A 15,608-nucleotide genomic window follows, 5' to 3' on the forward strand; every position below is an offset into this window, starting at 1 on the left:
TATAAAAATAGAAGGTAGAAAAAAGAATTTCAATAAAAATAATAAATTGTAGTAATGATAAAGAAAAATGAAAATTAATAAATTGTAATAATGATGAGAAATTTGATTTTTTTTCCAGATTTCATAGATTAGAGAAAATAAAAAATTAAAATATGTAACAAAATAAATGACTGCAAATTAAACTTAAATTTTAATTATATTACATGAAATATTTTCTTTTTTTTAAAAAAAAACACAAATGTTCTATCAAGGTTTATTAATCAATAAAAATTAAAAAATAGTACAACTATCAATTACAAAAGTGGATCGATTCTCAATAATTAAAAAGGAAAATAAATTATAGCACTAACTAAATTTAAAAAAAGAAAAGTAAATAAACAAATGCAAAAGAATGACAAAAGCTTCAGAGGTTTTCAAACTCCATATTCAGTCGTCTTCTTCGATCAGCAGCGCAGAAATCCATGGCTATCTCGACACCATCATATTCATCCGACTTTCATCTTTTACAAACAATCTCATGTCCAACATGTAGCAATCTAATGGTATGGTTTATATAGTATTCAAAAGTTAACGTTAAAAAACTTTTCAAATTCTCTAATTAAGTGTAAAGAATAAATTTTCTTAAATTTTACAATTAAGAAAAATGGTTTTAAGGTAAGAATTTGATAACTGAAGCTTTTATGTATGATTTAATGAGGGAGTGATTAAATACTTTGCTTTAATATTTTATAATAATATTTTATATTTTAAAATGAAAAAAAAACTTTACACAAAAAATCTGCAATAAATAAATAAAAAATCCAGCCCTTAGAGGCATGCCACATCAGCAATTCTTGATTCAAATTTTTATATATATATATATATATATATATATATATATATATATATATATATATTTCTGAGAAATGTGCGCATTTTATGACTTGTAATTGCTTTTAAATGTTTACTTCATGTCTCTCAATTTGTTAATACCTGTCGTAGTATTAGTCGTACATTTATAGCAAGTTCTTGCTTTGGTATCTATCGTCATATGTTGTTCATTTAGTTTCGATTAATATCATACTATTTTATTGCTTCTTTTATCGACTATACATTGCTTTTTTTATTTCATTGCTATGTGTTTCTTTATAGTATTTTTCTACTATTACTTGAATTTGATACATTAGTCGAGAATTTTTTGAAATAGTCTCACTATCTGCTCAAAATAATGATAAGACCTGTGTCACTCTACTTTTCTGAACTCACATTGTGAGATTTTTCACTAAATATGTTATTATTATTGATCTTGGCCAAATAGGCTAACTTATAGGCAGTAGAGTAATTATTTCCAACTTGCCACGGTTATTTTGGAGTGTGACACGACCCAAGTAATAAACTGAGCAAATTGTATTGAAAAGGGGAAAAAGTCCGAAAAATATTCCAATTCTAATTAAAATTGCCATTTTCTTTGACAATCAAACCAAAATTTTTGATACGATACTAAATTTGATGGAGGACCTTTTATTCCGGGCACTTTTTATAAGTGTATTTAAAGGTATCACTACAACAAAAATGATCATTAGCGGCATTTGATTTATAATTGCATCTAAAAATTGCCGCTAAATATGTATTTTTAGCTGCAATTGTCACTCTTTATATATGTCCCTAAAACATTTCGCGATATTGGTTCTAATGACACTTAACTAATGTCTGTAAAAAAGTTAGCACTCTTTATTAGTGTCAATATTTAATGCTGCTAAAAGTTGTTTTTGTTGACGTGTATAAATATGCCCACGTGGACACATTACTATTTAAAATGATGTAATATTTATGATGTCCACGCAGACACATATATACCTTTAACACTATTAAATAATGCAGAAATAAAATGTCCTTCATAAAATTTGATATCGTAACGATAATTTGATATATATATATATATCGGTACTATGGTGTGTTAAACGTCGTTGTTGGTGCATAATTCTTGGATGAATATTCTAGCGTCAATGTTGGACCAAAAGAACGTAAATGATGCTAAAATTGGGAGCATTATTAGGCGCCATCAAAGTTTAAAGAAGGAAATTACCACCCAACATGGCAAAATATTAGGAGATCTTAAAAAGAATATTATAGCATGAAAATATCAAGACACTAAAACTTACAAGTGTGAACATTTCATTTTTATTTGGTTGAGACAAATGTCACAGCCAACAAGTAAAGTCTAATTGCAAAAGATTTGGGCCACTCTTTTTCCTAAGCGCTTTTTTTTTTATCTAAATAGGTGGATGGAAAGGTATTTTTGATCCAATAGATGAAAAGAGGATATTTTTGAATCATTTCTAATACCTTAAGAGCATTTTTGATCCTTTTCCCTTTAAGAAATTTACAATCGTATTTATATAAGTGAATTTATTAGTTTTTCAAATCTTTATGCAAATCAAAATCGTATTAGTCGGGTCGATAGAGGATATCAAACAATTAGTGATAAACCATAATAATCATATAATGAATCAAGTGTGTGAACGTTTTTTTTTTGTTTCATATCGAACAACCATGTGTGTATCTGATCTGTATCATCAAATATTTTTGGAAATGACTATCAGTTGTTTACTTTTTCTATATGGAATATCATCAGTTTTAAAGTAGGAAAAATGAACAATTGGTAATTGATAAACATTTGATGATAGTTCAGATAGAAAACTAACTAACCTAATAGTTCAGATATTAAAAAATAGTAGAATAATTTAAATATGTTTATGACACATAACTCTTAGAATTCGATAGAAGTGGACAGAGACATGTTATAGAATCCAACAAGACAGGATTCAAAAAGGGAATAAAAGTAGGATGTGAAACACAACTTTTCTTGTGATGTATTTATACTTTATAGATTCAAAATTTCAAACAAATAACAGGAAAATTTGGGGTGTAACTGGAATTTTTGTTAAATGGACAATTAGTGATTGCCTCACTTTATTATCACGAGTGGTATCTAAATTAAAGTAATAATAATATGACTAGAGATTCTTGTAACCTCATACTAAAATATCTCCTTTGACCTAGCTTTCTTTTACTCTTTCGAAAGATTCATTTTTTTATTGTTAATTGAATCAACAATCTTAAGATCAGAGGCAGAGTCAGAATTTTTAATAAGGGGTTCAAAATCTATAGAAATAGATAGTCGAGAGGGATTCGAAATCTACTATGTATACATATAAACTTATTTCAACCATATATAAATATATAATATAATTTTCCGTCGAAAGGGGTTCGGATGAACCCCGTACAAGGTAATTGCACCCTTGCTTAAGATTAAAGATGAAAGATAATTATCATTCGAACAACCTCTTCTTATAATAGTGTATTAATTTGAAACTGCTTTAAAATAAAAGTAGGATTTGGGATAGCAAATACTAGCATGTGAAATAAGTGCTCCACCGAAAAAACAAGAGTATATAATGAAATCGTCACATCTCTATATTGTTTTAATTACTTTAAAATTAAAAATGAGGATACTTAATAATCCTTTAATTTTTCCTTCATTAAGATGTTTGAACTACAACTTTTTCAACTTTTAAAAGTTAAAACTTTTTGAGATATTGCTTTGCTCCTTTTAATTCTCTAGGAACGTTTACATATATGATTTAAACTTCTTTTTTTAATTTCATCTTCATCTTTATAAACAAAGGTTATCGTATTTCTAAAATTATGAGTTTAGATATACTATTCCCACTAATTTTGGACATCAAAAGTAGATTTAGAATATATAGATTTCCTTTTTTTCCTCTCTTTTTCTTGGTGGTGGTTTTTGACAAAGCTTATGTGTATAGCATACTTCCTAAGACTTTGTTGACAACCCAAAAGGGAGGTGTGACAAATTTTATAATTTATTTTCTAATTGCATAAAGGAAGATATCTAAGAAAGCCAATTGTAATAAGATGTTATAGGCTATACCCCTTTTCCCTTTTTTCTTGAAAGAAAAAGAAGTCAAAAGACATAGAACATCATAAGAGAAAGTGAGCTTACTTAAATTTGGCTCAGATACCATGTAGAAAAAAAAAATCAATATCTCAATCTAATACTTTTAGAATTATTATTTTAAGTCAGCGATGCACTAAAGTTTTCGCTATGCACAAGCTTGGAAAGCGCGTGACCACAAGAGCCTAATTGTACATAGTCTTAGCCCTGTCTTTCTGTCAAAAGTTGTTTTCAAGGCTTTTACCTTTGACCTCCTAATCACATGATTATTAACTTTAGAATTGTAATCTAAAAGACATTTAATTAGATTTCGCTTTTATGAGTTCACTTTGGTTTCAAGTTTTTAAAAACAATTCAAACATATAACTATACTTGCTTAAAACTCAAAAGTATTATCATACTTTTTTCTTCTTGAACCTTAATTTACATACCCCTATTTCTATATGAACAAAATACTTTTTTCTCAAAAAAAGGGATAACGTGTGCTCCGTCTCATACTCTTCTTATTCATACTTGTCTATTGTGCAACTTTATATGGATATTCACCACCGACGGATGGCTGTTAAAAAATGGAAGACTTAAACACATTTTTAAGTTGGTGCATTTTTTGAATAAGGAGTGTGAAAGATGCTTTAAACAAATTCAACAGAGAAAAGTAAATACATTATATAAAACACAAAGTGCATAGACAAATAGGGGCCAAAGAAAATAATATGTACTATCTTCTTGGGATGTGACAATATGTTATCAAAAAGGGTCTGCAACAGTGTAATAGTGAGGCAAACCTCAATGAAGAGGTTGGTCCCTAAACGGGGTTCATGCAATGTAACAAGACTTGGTTAAGGATAAGAACTTGCAGGGTTCTAGGGTGGTAAACTTTCAAATATGCATGATTTTAGGCTAATCTCATATTGAAAAATGAGAAACCTCAGAACATTATACTCACGCTACAAGACTAAATAAAAATAATACACAAGTGCGTACAGCATGCATTTATCTCCCCGGAGATGCAAACCTGAATCTATTTCTGCATCAATTTAGAACTGGATCCTCACTGCCTGACGCATGATCCCTGCAGTATGAAACGTTGAACCTTAGAAACTTCATACGTCAAAATTGTAAGCCTTCACAATAAGGGTGCGGGAGCATATGGTTGCAGAAGTTTCAGGGAAAATGAGAACAATAGAGTGACTCCAAGAAAGCAAAATGCAGTCTGCCAAAATTATTAAGTAGATGGAGTACCTCGATTAAAAAGGAGTCACCATCATAACAACTTGCTAAGAGGAGGATAATGTTTGTCAATACTGTTCAGTTGATGAAAGAAGGGAATTTCTTTCTCCATCAAACAGTTCTCATCAAGGAAGTCGCTTCTGCAAAATGCAAATGAAATCTCAGGGAAGGAGCTTACAGGATGGATAAATATTTAAATTCAGTCAGTCACTATATGATAGCACATGAATAAAAGGGTCAAAGAAATGAGTACAATCACTAAATATCACACTTTTATACCAAACACAGAAAATCACTGATCACAAGACACAGTCGAGTATACATGACAGTTGTAAGTACAATTCTGATCATTCCTTGCAATCATTATCATCCATATTACAGGATAAGATAAGATTGTGAGAACTAATTAAAATTAATAAGAACTCTGACGAATACTAGCACCCTTCATGAAATCATTATGCAAGAATAGAAGAAAGTAAAGACTGAGATTAGATGGTGAGAAACGGATTGAAATTCAGTCAGTGGCTCTGAGCTATCTATGTCATTGTACATAATATTGAGTCTTGGGATCTTTAAAGTTGATGCTAGATGCTAATGGAGTTGTATTCTGGGTAAATAACTTGCATTACGCTCAACCTAAGATACATGTTGGAAAGTTATCTAAAAAGACCTATAATCTCTTGAATTCATGCGATTTAGCAAAAGAATATAACACAATGTAAGTAGAGGAATTACATAAGCGATACCAAACTAATTAGGATGACGCTTTAGGGTACACTTACTGGTGGAGGCATTCAATAAATGTAGAATTCTCCACACAATGCTGCTTGTAACTTCTTCAGGTCTACCCCTAGAGAACTTCAGCAATGCGAAACACTAGACAGGCAACAGTATTTCCCCTTGTAGAAGAAACAATAGATCTGAAAGTCCCAAGTAATTTTAGTTTCATCGCTGGTGAAATTATGAATAGACACATTGACGAAACAACTACCTTTTCACATCCAGGGATGCTCTAACTTATGACTGTTAAATCATCATCCTCAGCTGCTGATAAGTGACATGAAACAGTGAATGCATCTATTTTTTTGTCTGACACGTGGAACTATAACCAGGCTTCTTGATAGCTTGACTATAAAGAATGTTTATCAACTTCTTGTCAACTCAAACATTCATCACATCTGCAGGACCAATCATCACCAGGTTCACAGGTAGGGTTAAAACTCTACGTTCAAGAAATATGCAGATGCAACTTTAGTTCACTTAGTCATTCACGCAAACATACTCTTTACCGAGACAAAGGGAAACGATATATATAGTAATATCATCACAGGAAAGAAAATATGAACCAAACTTTACAGATGCATCAAAACATAATATCATCATCTACTGACACTTTTCATTATCAGAATTTCCATGATTCCAAAGTTCCCTTTTTTTTGAGATTGGTTGATTCCATAGTTACTCTTACCTTAAAAAGTTCTCCGATTACACACTAGAGCACCTCTCACTGCTAAACTTGCAAATATCTTCCAAACCAGCTTCGGCAGTTCTCGTGTCAGGATTAACTCTACAGCATAAGCACATCTTTAGATTTTCTATAAGTAAAATAGGAGATGATTAAAGAAAAAGACTTGAAATACCCGTACAAAGGAAAAGTAAATGCTTTTGAGGCCCTGAAAACTGTCCTTTGTGCTCCATGTTTTCGTACTTCTGTTGGTGACATTATTTGATTTTTGTTATAATTGAGATCTGGCCTGTACTTAACTGCTATATCTTGTTTGTGCATTATATGATCTTTATTATATTCTATTGAATGATCAGAACTTGGGCCTGTGTAAATGTATAATTGTAGTTTAAAAAAATATATTGGCTCAATCCTGGGTTTTCTTTAAATCAAGGTTCTTTGCAAGAAAATATCACGTCATTATAACGTAAAACAGGAATTGAGCAAACGAACCTTTGGAAATGTAAATAATAGTGATTCCGAGGTCTTTCACGTTGAAAAGCTAACTAAGGCTCTTGGTCATGTACCTTTGGAAATTGTGATGCCTATAAGAAATGAGCAGTTGATAATGAGCAATCAGGTGAAGAAAAAAAGTGGTGGATTTGCAACGAGTGGTCAGGTGAAGAAGAAGATGAAAACGGATGACATAGGTGGTGATCAAAGTTAGAGAAGAAAGCATTGAACATACAACAAGGAAGGACTCAGCTGCAGAACAAAAAGAATTCTAAGGGTAATCATCAAAAGATAATAGTGATCCCGAGTCACTTTTGCTTCCAGTAATACGTAAAGATCATTGACATAAAAAAGTATGGGTCTAAGACCCCACTTAAACATGTCTGGGCCTTATGATTCAAGGGTCACTGCGAGAGTCTGCTTATAACTCACTTTGTTGAGTTTAAATAGGTTTCGATCAGTGAGGATGTTGAGAAGAAATTTAGAAAAACTTGTTTTAGTCACTTTAAACTTGAAAAAAGATGTAGCTCCTTCCATTGAAGTTGATGCATAGCATTTTTTTGTGCTGAGTCTTCTGTGAAAAGAAAAAGAAAATCTAGAATGATTGCCGTTATTTGTTCTGGCATTAACGAATTCATTGTCATGAGTAGACTCCAATTTCACTCTCCCCTCCCTACACCCCTTAGTCAACAGTAAGCAGAAATTTTGAAAAAAGAGGGTGCAAATTTGGTCGATAAGTGGGGAAGTCTATTGTACTAGTTGAAAAGATGATGAATCCAAGGATGATGAAAAAAAAGGTGGCAGTGAGTGTGGTTTGGTTCTTGCATAGCATATTATGTGCAAAAGATAATCATCGACTGGTTAAAAGTGGTGTCGAATAAAACTGTATTTGTTTCATATCCATGGGGTCAAATGCGCTTCAATCTTTCTATTGAAAATCATTTAGAAGAACTGAATTCATCCAAGAGTATAAGTAGATCACTTTCTATTAGATCTTGGATGGATTCAATTCTTTCAAAAAGATATTCAATAGTAAGATTGAAACTTATTTGATTCCCATGAATTTTTATCGAATATATTTTTATTCGAAGCCATCTTTTACACGTTGATGTCTATTTATTTTTTTTTGCATCTTTTGCACACAATATATTATGCAAGAACCAAACCGCTCACTACCATCGGTTACTTTTTTGTCAGCTTTGGATCCTTTCTATTCAAAATGAGCTGAATAGACTTCTCCACTATATCAACCAAATTTGCATATATTTTTTTCCAATCTTTGTTAATTGCTAATTAAAGGAGGGAGGGGTTACAGAATCACATAAGAGTTCAATCATGATACATTGATCCCAAAAATGCAAGTCACTGTAACCACACCAAATCTACTATTTCTTTTCACAAAAGACTCCGCGAAGAAGAAGGCTACACATCAGCTTCTGTGGGAGTTGTAGCTCCATATCTTTGTTCAAGGCTAAAAAGTGACCAAAACAAGTTTTTTTTAAATATCCTTCTTAATACCCTAACTGATCAAAACATTTTTAAACTCAACAAATCGAGTTCCAAAGTTGACACTCACAGTGACCATGAATAATAAGGCATAGACACATTCAAGTGGGTCTTAAAATCCATACTTTTCATGTCAATAGTCTTGATGCATTACTGGAAGCGAAAGAGCCTCAGGATCACAGTCATCATTTGAGTACACAGTACCTATAAAATTATCATAGCCACCAACATCATTACAGCTGCTCATCGGACATCCCTTTTAATCATGTTGTTTTTATCTGTTTTCTGTTCTTTCTAATGTAGCTGCCATTGAACCCTCAACCATATTTTTTGCTGATGTGCTGTCATTTCTTTATTCTTCTCCTTTAGATGAATTCTCACTTGTAGTATGATCAAGTTTTCTTCAAATCATCAACCATAGTTGTCTTTATCTTCTTCTTCACGCGACTGTTCAGTTGCACTCATTTTTTTCTTCTTTGCCTGACTATTCACCGCTATTCTCATGTGCTTCTTTTTCACCAACCAATTGCTCATTACTTAAAGGCACCATGATTTCCAAAGGTACAAAATCAAGAGCCTTAGTTGTTTGCTCAGATTTATTTGCTTCCTTAGTCAACTTTTCCAGTGATGTGGTAGCTTTTTTACTATGTGTACCACAGTCAACTGTCATCACCCCTAGCTACCATTTATAATCATCACCATCAACTATCATCACCATATAATAGTTGGCTCTCGAAGTTCAAACTGTGTCCCACAAATTGGGACAGAGGGGATAATTTTAAATAAAAGACAACTTCTATACATTCAGATGTTGAGAAGACAAACAACTTAAATTATTTAATATTCATATTTTAACATTTAGATATGTGTTAGGAATCATACTTCTATATCCTAATTTACAAATATTTAGATATGTATTAGGAATTATACTTCTATATTCTAATGTACATATTAATATTTAGATTAATCTTAATAAGAACATATGAGTTCATTTTGTAATATATCTTGATCATTCATATTTATTAAGACTAATAAAATGACCTTGCACCTTTTCATTTGGATGGGAAAAGAAAACCTAAAACAATAATAAGAAGTGAATAGTCAAAATTTTCCTTCAAAGTTCTAAAATTCTTTTGAAATATGGTTATCAATGAAGTTTAATAGTGTAGGCTTACGCTCTACTGCCTAGTACTTCCTAGTTTAATCAAACTTCAGAAAAATACAAGAAACTTCAAACATGTTGTACTTTCTATTTTCTTGTCAGTCAAAACACTTTGGAGTTTGGACCAGACAAGTTTTGTTGATAAACTAGTTATTTATGCCTGCATTCTTTTATATGACGAAGGTTTAGAACCTAATAGTTGATAACTAGCAGTGCAATGCCTCTGAATATGATGCAATTCTACTATTAACTGTGATGCATATGGGAATCATATTTGGAGTTCAAGCTGTTAAATAAAACCTCAGTGACATATGTGTCCCAGGTATTGAAACATGAGGGTGGAAGATTAGCACAGAAATGTAGACCACCTAATTGTGAAATATGGGTCAGGGGTTTGACTCACAAAAGCAGGCCTCCATTAGTAATATGATGTACAACCACTCCCACCCCCCAAACAAAAAACCACTACTAGCAAGGGCATTTACACTAGACTGTCAATATATATGAACTTTCATGGCTTTAGGTGATACGAAAAAATAAGTTGATAATTGTACTTCAATTGACAAGCTATGGACAGTCTGCAGAATAACTTCAGGAGCCATCCAATATGGCGTACCCTCATTGACTTTGTAAGGGTCATATAAATAGAAAGCCTAAAACAGTTAGGCAATTCAGTTGTCAATAAATATCTCTAAGAAGCAAAAACAAAATGCATAAGGCAGCGAAGCCAGAAATGCCCGTACCAATTCAACAACCTTCTTTCATACACCAAATTCAAAGATAGTTTAAGGCAACCTTTAATGTAAATTGGTATGTGTGCTCCCTAAATGAATTGAAACACACATCTCATTGATTCAGTATGCAATGGAGATTCCTGAATGGAGTAAAGCAAGTTATGATATCCAATAATTAACAATATTGAATGAAAGAATTACCTAATATCTATGTGCATAATTCCATTCTTGTGCAACAGTGCAAGTATTCTAGTCCTTAATAATTGCACCGTATACATTCTTATAACCTGATTTGCCAAACAAAAGATGGAACAAGAAGATTTCAGGAATTTCAAAGGCAACATTGTGTTCCAATAAGCATAATTCTAGTTCCAGTTGCATAATGTTAAGGCATATGGAAATAAACAAATAATGGTACAGATGGAAAGCGAAAGATCACAGAAAGGTAAGTTGATGTTCACTAGTTTATCAGCCAAACAACCCACAAAAATAAGTTTATTATTAAATAAATAAGAAAAAGGAAACAAAACCAGGTGTTTAACCTCCCTTGTTTCATTGAGTGACTATAGTAGCAAGCACTAACAGATTCAGGGAAATATTCAAATTTTCCCAAAAATGACAGGATTGAACCCTCAGGAACAAATTCTAGCAATATATTTAATGATTATGCCTCTCTTGCAGTTCTCAGATATGTCTGAGAAACAATACTACAACAGCAATATACCCAGTGTAATTCCAAAAGTTGCGTCCGAAAAGGGTAGAATGTATGCAGACCTTACCCCTGCATGGGAGGTGGAGAGATTGTTTCTGGTAGACCCTCGACACAAGGAAAAACATTTTAAAGCAAGCCGAAAAAAGAAATAACGGGATCTCTGAGAAGCAAAAAGCAATAGAACAGTAAAACGACTTTCATCATACACCTTACCTAACTTGAGAGAGATTCTTAAAAACTAAGTTACTCGGACTCTCCGAAAATGATGCCGGACCTGTGTCGGATACTTCAGAGTTACACTACTTTGGAGGATCCGACACGCACACGTCGACATTTTGGAAGAGCCCGAGCAACATAACTTAAAAATATCCAGGTCTTCTTCAAGCTCCCCAAACATGAGTCAGACTCTTAAAATTGTCAAGTTCTCAGGTTGCACCCACTGAGATTTCTTAAAGCAAGAAGCCAGGATCCTTGACGTAGAACTCACAACGTCATTTATCAGGAAAAAGTAACTAATGTACTTGGCATTGGGAAATTTCTTCTTTAAATTTTGTCTTAAGAAATCATTTTTGGATCACTTTCTATACTTTGTTGGGTAAAATAGTAAGTGACATATGATGATTGTACAAGGTGGAATATAGGGTATGAGGAGAATATTTGGTGATACTTCTGATGTGAAAAGCTGTGAACAACGTCCAAAATTGTTAACTGAACTAAACCACAATTTGGAAGGCAAAAGAATTTCATTCATATCTGATGGAAATCAATCACCTTTAGTGAAAAATATAACAAAACGGAACAATAGAAATTGATCAAACACAATCCATAATTAACTAGTTTAACATTTATGCAACAATTTAACTCAATTTTCGTTCTAAAGAGATAAGAAACAACATTAAGCTATTACGTCAATCAAAATCTCTTACTTCCCATTGAAACACCATTAGCAGCAAAAGATAACATTCAATTTGGAAAATCCGGAATTTCAGCAGCATAAAAACACATATTTCCTTTTCCAACAGTGATAAGGAAAAAAAAAAGTTGACAAAGAAGAAGTTAAAGCGGAAATTTTACCTCCGACTATGCGAGTGGGTAACTCTCTGGAATCAACATTCATCCCCCATATAAACCCTTCCAAAAGCACCGCATCTTGCAATTGGCTACAACTTTTAGAGCAGAAGAAGAATTATACAGCAGAATACTCCTACTCACTTCATCTTAATTTGTTCATCACTCTTTTCTTTCTTTACTGGGGGATCGAAATACATTATATCAAAATCGTAATACGGGCCCAACATAAAAAATATTATACCAAAATTTGATATTTAGTAAAAATTAAATTATTATTCCGTATCATAAAGTGCAAGACGTATAATTGATAAATTTTGTACATATTACTTAATTGTTTGATGATATATTAAGGAGCCAAGTTTACAAAATAAGTATATACATTTCAATTACATGATTAAAAAAAATGAATGCTTCGGAGGATAACTAACGTTTAGTCTTAGTTATGTGGTCTTTTGATCCTAACATTGAGATCTGTTACATTAGGTTAGAGAAGAGAGATTAGTATTCATAAAAATATTAGATTGAAAAAATGATTGAATCATGATTAGTTGTTACGCGTAAATATAAGTATAGATTTAATATTTCGATTTTTTTAAGTTCATAAAAAAATATACATAAATCAATTATATCCTCGATAACGTAGCAAAAGGTATCTCTATCCATATTCCACAATGAAATTAAAATACAAAGAGTAATTGTAAGCAAAAGAGTGATATGTAAACAAAATAGCTATAAGCTAAAAATTAAATATTTGAGCTCCATTTTAAAAAAAATTCGATATCTAGCATGAGAAGTACTTAACTATCTAGCTTTCACTTACCTACCTAAATTTTACTTAGCTATATTACATTACTAAATACTAATGCAAAGGATTTACTCAACCTTTGATGAGTCATTGTTGACAAAATAGTCAATTCTTTTGGTGGTGTATTATCTTCTAATGAGGTTCTTCCTCAAGTCACTAAGATACTAATTAATTATTTCCTTTGAGTTTGAGCTTAAAATATGCAAAGTATTTGAGATAATGTAAAGGGACTAATTATCTAATCTCCAATTATATTTTCTTTTTTTTTGTTTTCTAAAACTGTGTTGTACCTTTTTTGAAGTCCCCAATTATTTTCCTTGCTTGAAGTCCTATTCAACTAAGCTTTATTTGTTTTTGCTTCAACAAAGGAAATTTTTTCCTCATCAATCAGCTTGTATAGTATTATAGTTCACGGCGTTTAGCTTGTTTCATTTTCACTGTTTTTTTCAAGCTTTGATCTATTTGTTTTGTTTTATTACACATTTTTTAAAATCACCTTTTTACCATTGGTTAACATACGGAATTATAAACGTACTATATCGGTACAAATCCAATTTTGATATGAAAATAGTACTTACTAATTGAAATATTATATAGTCACACGAACAGAGAATTAGCCTGTAAAAATTGCAATTGCCAAGAAAAAAACAAGGATAAACAACAAAATATCAATAGTCAACTTCACAAATTCAAAATCGCAAAAATAAAATAATTCTGAGATCAAATAAAAATTACTTAGAAAAAAAATCATCAAAGAGATGTAAATAATAAAATTCCGACATTATTCATAACAAGGGAAAAATAATTCTGCAGATTTGTATCTCAATCAAGCTTAATTAGAGACACAATAATCAAAGTGGGACTTCTTTCCTAAGAAATTATCAAATGAAGAGAATCAAAAGAAAATAAAAAAAATTATACAAAAGAGAGCAAATGGAGATGAGAGCACATTGAGACACAGACAGAACACAGAAGTAATACAAGTATGAAAAAGAATGTTACGTATCCATTAAAAGAATACAATACATGACACGTAAGACAAATTAACACATATTGATTATAGGTTAAATGACCAGAATATCCTTGATTTAAAAATAAATTACATTAAGCATACATGTTGAAACTTTTGTAAATGTTTCTTCTAAATAAGAGAAAATTTGTATAAATATTAAAATTGAATACGAGATATGAAATAATAATTTTATCACTTAGCCATATTAATTCAAAATATTTTCTTTATATTGGATTGTGGATAAGTCAGTTCAAATCTTTATCATTTTATTTTGGGGTGTTTGTGGTTCGGTTTGGATTGGTTATTGATTAAAATCAAAACTAAATTAATCTAGTCAATTTTTCAAATTTCTAAAACCAAATCAAACCAAACGAAAAAATAACCATCGATTTCGTTATTGTCGGTTTAGTTCAGTTTGGTGCAGTTTTTCTGGTTTATTCGATTTGAAAGTAATAATTTTTTTAACGAAGTACGTATCTCGATAGATACAAACACCAAGTACATGAACAATCTACAGAAAAATAATGTTGATTTAGTCAAGCAATTGAGCAATTCATTACACTAACAAAGCGATTCATTTAAGAGAAAGTGTTACTATTTTATGTGAAGTATAGTAGGTAAAGACAAAAATGGATTTTGATGGACTTGAATTTGAGATTGTTATACTTGGGCTAAAGTATTGGGCTTGAGAAATTGGTAAAGTCAAAGACTTAAGTCGACTAAAATTTAACAATATATTTTTTATTTATTTATGAATATTATATACATAATTATAAAATTTATATATCTAATTTATCGGTTTGGTTTGGTTGTTTTTGCGGTTGTATTTAGTAAAACCAAAAGCAAATCAAATAATATCGGTTTTTAAAATTTAAAAATCAAACCTAACCAAACTAAATCAAATATCGATTTTTTTTAAATCGATTTGGTTTGAAATGCAGTTTGATTTGGTTGTTAACCATAACCATGAACAACCCTGATTTTATTTAGACCAAATAAAAAAATTCACATGTTCGATTAAAAATCACGACAAATGACATACTTTTAGGGCCAAATGACCATTTGTCCCTTATAAGTTTCTAATGACCAAAATTTCTCAAAAATATACAAAAACACGGGTACATAATAGGGCTGATACAATAAAAAGGTGTCAGATAGATTATATATTTTTTGTCACATTTTTGTATCCGCCTCATTTTTTGTCACATTTTTTTATTCGTCTCATTTTTATATTTTTGTATCCGTCTGATTTTTTATCACATTTTTGTATTCGCCTCATTTTTTGTCACATTTTTGTATCCGCCTCTATTTATCACATTTTTGTATCCGCCTCATTTAACTTTTAAATGAGAGATTTTAAATATTTTTAAAACTAATAGAGGATAAGGGTAATAAGTGAACCTAAGGGAGGAGTTTTCGTTATTTTTCCTAAAAATTAATTAAATACAATTGTGTGATTAA

The 15,608-nt window shown here is 31.2% G+C and overlaps 1 long non-coding RNA gene across 8 annotated transcripts; it reads right to left on the reverse strand.

The window, feature by feature from the left end:
• Positions 1-4,643: 4,643 nt before the first annotated feature.
• On the reverse strand, positions 4,644-12,557 carry LOC104647983 (uncharacterized). Of its 8 annotated transcripts, none has more exons than XR_741995.4 (9): positions 12,334-12,557; positions 10,749-10,834; positions 7,146-7,237; positions 6,835-6,898; positions 6,657-6,755; positions 6,180-6,366; positions 5,971-6,108; positions 5,201-5,328; positions 4,644-5,030 (listed from the first exon to the last, which is right to left on the reverse strand). It is a non-coding gene; the product is annotated as an uncharacterized lncRNA (long non-coding RNA). The 8 variants fall into 8 exon arrangements; XR_011221761.1 differs by having other exon boundaries at positions 6,829-6,898; XR_741993.4 differs by having other exon boundaries at positions 6,835-7,018.
• Between the last annotated feature and the right edge of the window lie 3,051 nt (positions 12,558-15,608).

The sequence above is a fragment of the Solanum lycopersicum genome, chromosome 6 (genome assembly GCF_036512215.1).
Source record: "Solanum lycopersicum chromosome 6, SLM_r2.1".
NCBI classification, from domain to species: Eukaryota; Viridiplantae; Streptophyta; class Magnoliopsida; order Solanales; family Solanaceae; genus Solanum; species Solanum lycopersicum.